Source organism: Macadamia integrifolia, chromosome 11 (assembly GCF_013358625.1).
Source record: "Macadamia integrifolia cultivar HAES 741 chromosome 11, SCU_Mint_v3, whole genome shotgun sequence".
Classification (NCBI taxonomy): domain Eukaryota; kingdom Viridiplantae; phylum Streptophyta; class Magnoliopsida; order Proteales; family Proteaceae; genus Macadamia; species Macadamia integrifolia.
Genome location: NC_056567.1, coordinates 33,832,247 through 33,838,256, shown reverse-complemented (window position 1 = coordinate 33,838,256; position 6,010 = coordinate 33,832,247). Strand labels below are relative to the sequence as shown.

Sequence of the window (6,010 nt, the reverse complement as noted above, 5' to 3'; positions counted from 1 at the left end):
TAGCTAAGTTATCACTCATATATATGTTGATTGAATTAAAATAGCTATGTAAACTAAAACAAAGTCAATATAAAGTCTACAAGAGACGATTCGGTTGAGAAATTATACCTGAACTTAACACCTGTTTCGGGTTAAGAGGGGTGGACCCCTGATTAGCACTGGTACGGACTTTTGGATTCTCTTGGCTTAGGGGAAGATGGTCTTGACCTCCAACTTCCTTTTCTCGAGAGCTTCCGCTAGAAATGGTTACTTTCGGGTTTAGACTAAGGTATTAATTCGGTAGAGCTTCCGCTAGGGATGGGGTACTTCTAGATTTTGGCTGAGGTGGTACTCTAGCAAAGCTTCTATTGGGAATAGGCTATGGGAGGACTAGGCTGAGGTGGCACTCCGGCAAAGCTTTTGCTGGGAATAGGCTAATCCTAGGGATTGAGGAACTTTCGATGGCCCAAAGAACACTTCAAGAATCCTAAGAACACTTCAGATCTCTTCAAAGATTGGAAGAAACTTAAGAGGGGATGGGAGACTAAGGGGAAATTTTTCCTATGCAAAATCTCAGTCAAAGAAGGCAAAGGATTGAAGAGTTTTGAAGGCTCGAAGAACAATTTGAAGATCCAAAGAACGCTTCGGATCTTATGGAGATTTCTCTGAAGACTTCAAAAAATTCAAGGGGGAAGGGGAGGAGAGAGGGCAGAGCTTCTCTACCAAAGATGCTCACTTGAAGACTTGGGTGTTGTGGTATGAAAAACCAAAGTGAGGGGGTGTATTTTTTGGATTCTTGAACTTATGGGGAGGGAAAGGGAATTCCCGGAGCCATTGGGGGAAAAAAGTAGTTTTTCTAAAGCAATGGGATGAAAACATGAAAATTTGGACAAATGGCGTGGAAGATGATTTTCTTGGGCTAATAGGGAAAAAGTAAGTTTCTTAGGGCCAATAAGGTAAAAAGATTCTTTTTGGGCCAATGGGAAGTTACAGAGTAGGGTATGCTAGCAGGATAGTGTAAGGTGCACAAGTGGGTGAAGAGATTTAGGTCAGCAGAACACATATTCCGGCCATTGATGGTAGAACACGTGGCTAGGCAGGGGTGCACAGGGCATGCATGGGTGCATAGGATAAGGTGGGCGCACGTGGGATTGGCAAGTAGGGGCTCACGGCTGGTAGGCGTGGGCGCACAGTGCTGGCTGGTAGGCAGGGTGCTGGGTTGGCATGCAGGGGCACACAGGGCTGGTAGGTAGGGGCATTGGGCTGGCATGTTGGGGGTATGTGACTGATAGGTGCGGGTACACACGGTTGGCAGGCAGGGGCAATGGGTTAGCACGTGAGGGCACGCAGCTGGTAGGCGCGGGTGCACGAGGTATGCACATGGGGGTGCGAGGCATGTGAGAAGGGGCATGAGGCTGGCTGGTGAGGGTGCGTGGTGTGTGTGTAGGGGCTAGCTGGATGGGTAGTCAGCTTGCACGGCATGCGTGTAGGACTAGCTAGCTGGTGCATGCTGGTAGGGTTGGCTGGTTGGCTGGCCATGATGCACGCAACAATGTATAAATTTACAGGAGTGATTACGGGAGATCCGACGATCTGATTTTGAAGTACCATATATCATTGGAATCTTAATTTTAAGTACTATCCATCCGTTTGGTCATCCTGACTAAATATTTCATATATAAAAGGTCATAATTGGACCCTCTTTTCTCCCATATGGGATTTATGGGGTTTTTGGGTAGGTAGGGGATGTTTCTGGGTTTCCATAATCAATTAGCATCTCTATCGATCAGAAGCAAGAAGTTAAGTTCAAGATCCGTAATTCATTATAGCCGGAAGGGTTTACAAAATTGGGTGTCTATACTGATGCCTAAGGTTAGGCTCTGGTTAACTGGGTAATGTTCCCTTCTCCATCTCATGTAGAAGTGGGATAACTTGGGAGAGTTCTCTCGTAAGATTTTGATGGCTTGTCATGAGGAGGGACATATTCTTTTCCAAGTCACTTATTCTATTTGTCTCTCCAGTGTTAGCAAACCCAAGGGTTTGTTGATAAGATGGTAGGAGAGCAGGCCTAGGAAGACTAGCGTGAGGTCCTACATTTGGCCTAGGAAAAGTATTTGGAGCAAAAGGCTATTGTACAAAGGGAGGTGTTTGAGCTCTAGGTTGACCTTGACTATGGAAATTGGAAGGCTCTACTTGGTTACCCTGATTTCAGGGGAAATTTGGGTGATTCCTCCATCCTAAATTGTAGGTGTTGCTATATGGATTATTCTGACATAAGGCATTAACACTTTCATTAGAAGTGGCCCCAGGGTGTCGGAGCATACTTCTATGACATGTCCAGGGGACTGGCACCAAGCACACATCTTAACTAAATTGACTGATGATGGCTCTCTAGGAACAATAGCCTCAATCCTCTTGATTAGGCTATCCAAATGGGCTTCTTTGGCTACTATCCTATCTATAAAAATGTTGTTTTATGGTTATCCTTGTTGGTAACCCGACCACGTAGCGATGATGATATGGCCAGTTTGGGTGATGTGGATGAAATTGATGACATGGCAGTGTCCAGTTTCACCGATGAGATAACGCTTGGTATGCATAGACTGGTTTGATACATCCAGTATGTGGTGCAGGTTTCTGGGTCAAAACTAATAAAATTAGCCTATTTACGATCAGGGGCATTTTTGGTAGTGAAAATGATATTTTTGGATGACCATTTCTTCATGAAAAAGATAGATTGTAATTTATCTAGTCCAGTATATTTGATTTTGTCGCATTCCGATACCGTATGAAGAAGTTATGACATTTGTAGTAGTGGAGGGTAATTTCAACATTGAAGATGAATTTTTTAAAGGAAGTGTTCTCCATGTAATTATATGATAAAAGTCCGATCTTTCCAACGGTTCTAATTTAATCGCATTCTGATTCTGTATGAGAAAGATGCATCATTGGAAAATTCTAGGGGCATTTTGGTCTTTTTATATAGCTAATCCAGATGATCGGATCTTCTAAAAAGTCATAGAGCATCCAGTCATGGTTCTAACGCACCTTGTTTCATCTCGATCGGATATTGTATGAAAAAGTTATATATGTTTCCGTGAAGTTGGTTCGAAAATCCAAACCGAAAATTCATCAGTTGCTCTCGGTGTTGGGTGGATTTTTCAAAATTTTTTTTAAAATTTGAAGGGCTTTTGTGTAATTTCAAGATTTTGAAGGTCTGAGTTGCAGGGGTTCTTTAAGCACTGAAATATAGGAAGGTAAGGGCTTGATTGTAATAAAGAGAAGTAAAGAGAAGTGAAATGGATGGTCCAGATTCGACCACGTAGGCTTGATGCCCATCCAAAGGCTGCTGAGATTTTGTGCTGGCATGGATGAGATAGATGCTTGCGCGTGAAATTTGATTGGTTAGGTGCATAAGCCTTGATGGTCTGGAACTACACCTTATCAAGGTATGTTGTGGTGTTACGCATGTGCATAGAAGGTATTAAAAAGATTATAATCTAAAGGATCTCATGAGATCTGATTAAAGCCAATCTTAAAGGATTTGGATCCAATGGTTGATAAGCCTTTCACTTTTGTGAGTGAGGGACAAGCTCCCTTAAAATTTGAAAAAAGTAACCAATCAAAAATCAACAACAAAAAGTGACAGCTGACTATTGACGTCAGCATAACGTCACCAGTTGACTCCCTTATTCAAATCTTGTGGCTGAGATTTACTATCCGTTATTTTAATCGGATGCTCTAGATTAAGAGATTCCCTTTGATGAGATATACGGTCAAATTTACGCCCCTGTTGCACGCTCCGCCGGAGTATCCTACGCCAACCTCCAAAGATTCTATTTTTAGTGTTTTGGTTGGTCCAACTTCAAATGGCCATATCTCCCTCATCTTAACTCTAATTTGGGTGATTCAAGTTAGAGATTCTTCATCTCTCCGAGCTTTACACACTAAAAGGAAGAATTCAGGTAGAGGGGTTGTTGAGGTGGTCAAAAAAATGAGTTAAAGCTCGTGGAAGGCTAAGGGTTTGAATGAAAGACTTCCATCCTCTTGCACTTGATCTATAACCCCCATTAGAGGCTTAGAGAGCTGCTGGAAACCAAGGCAGCAAGCTCTATTGGTTGTTGCCAAGAGAAAGAAAAAGAAAATGGAAGAGAAGAAAAGAAGAGGGAAATAGAGAAGAAGTTTTTCACTCTCTTTGTGTGTGTCTTGAATGCCTCTCAAGAAATATTTTCTTAAATCCAATTAATGGAATTTGATGGTTCTTGTGGAGAATACTATTTTTCCATTAAAGCTTTATTTACAAGGAAGACTAAAAAAGGAGAAGTAGAGAGAGAGAAAGAGAGAGAGAGAGAGAGAGAGAGAGAGAGAGGAGTGTGTGTGTGAATGTGAATGCCATTGTTGCTCCATAAAAGTAAAGACAAAGAGAAAAGAAAGAAGAAAAAGAAGAGCCCAGAATTTGGTTCTTGTGAGTTGTTTCAAGAAACTCAAGTGCCAACCGGGGTTGAAGCATTGGCGGCACCGAGACAATGTGGTTGTGGTCCGCATCAAGTGAAGATCGACATTATTGCATCTTCGATGGTTACTCCTTACCAAGGTAACCTCACTTTTACCAGATTTCTATTATTATAAATCATTGTAGGCAAGATATTTGATAAAATGCCTAAGTGATAGTTGTAGTCTATTTGGGGGAAATTTGTATGTATGAGTGCTTCACTATAGGGCATTGTTATAAGCCCAACTTTATTTTTTTATTTGTGTTCAGTGGGTGCTGGACACAGGGGCTATATGTTCGTTGGTAGTTACAACTACCTAAACCTATTTGCCATGGGTGCGGCCTCTCAGATCATTCTGAGAAAACTAGGGTGGAGACCTAGCCATTGTATGTCATTAGTGGAAACTGAAAATGTGTTCCCTTGGTTGTGGGTGCAGTCATAATTAGTATTGAGTAAATGCTGGGCCCGACAGTGGGCATTACTCCGTGCATGTAGGTAACTGGCTGAAGCACGTATTTCTTGTGTTGTGGAAGTGTATGCTCATATTTGTATTGTGGATTGGAGTGCTTGGCTACAGAATGGGTGTGTACATCTGGTAGACCTAACCACTTGGTGGTGCAGGGTGGATGTGCATATGACTATGTATGTATGTGAAAGTGATTACCATGTGAGGTTTATGAGACAGCTCTGGGCAGTAATATAGGTTATTTGAATAAGTTCTGTGCAATAGTAAGACTAGTCAGTAGTATACATAGTAGCTCTGGGCAACATCAGTAGACTGTGCTATTGAAGTTTAAATAGTGATTGCCACATCCGGGGTACAACTGAAAAATGAAAAAATATTTAGCACATTGATTCATCCCCCCTCTCAGTGTCAATCGGGACCCAACAAAAATATCCATTCCCTCCTATGGTTCTTTCACTTTCTTAGGTTGACTCCCACTCACGGGTTTTATCAGCTAGGTCAAGTAAGAATTCCCATGTCTCTCCTTCATCTGTAAAGGATGTGAATCCCTCAGGGCACATAGACTATCATTTGTTTAGTTGGGTAATCAATACCCTCATAAATAATCTGACATAAATGCCATAAGTCTAGGCCATGGTGAGGGCATTCTTAGAGTAGATCCTTGAATCTCTCTATAAGTTTAAAAAAGGATTCACTAGGCTTCTGCCTAAACTGGAGGATATCACTTCTAAGCTTATTGGTCTTGTGAGTTGGGAAAAAACTTCTTGAGAAAGACAACTATGAATTTCCCCCATGTGATCATGGAATTTGTGGGTAACCCATACAACCACTTCTTAGTTTGGTCTTTTAATACAAAACTGATGAACCTAAGCTTAACAACATCATCAGAAAGCTATTGGACTTTAATTAGAACACATACCTCTTCAAATTCCCTAAGGAATAGGTATGCATCCTCAGAGGGCAGCCCATGAAAATGGGGCAACATAGTAATGAATTGAGATTTGAGCTCATAATTATTGCCTTAGGCTTGTGGTAGAGATATGTATGAAGGCTAGGCTATTCTTGTAGGATA

General features: G+C 41.7%; 1 non-coding gene across 1 annotated transcript; it reads left to right on the top strand.

Moving 5' to 3' along the window:
• Positions 1-5,566: 5,566 nt before the first annotated feature.
• Positions 5,567-5,673, top strand: LOC122094495. The gene has a single exon (XR_006144811.1). It is a non-coding gene; the product is annotated as a small nucleolar RNA R71 (small nucleolar RNA).
• Positions 5,674-6,010: the final 337 nt, after the last annotated feature.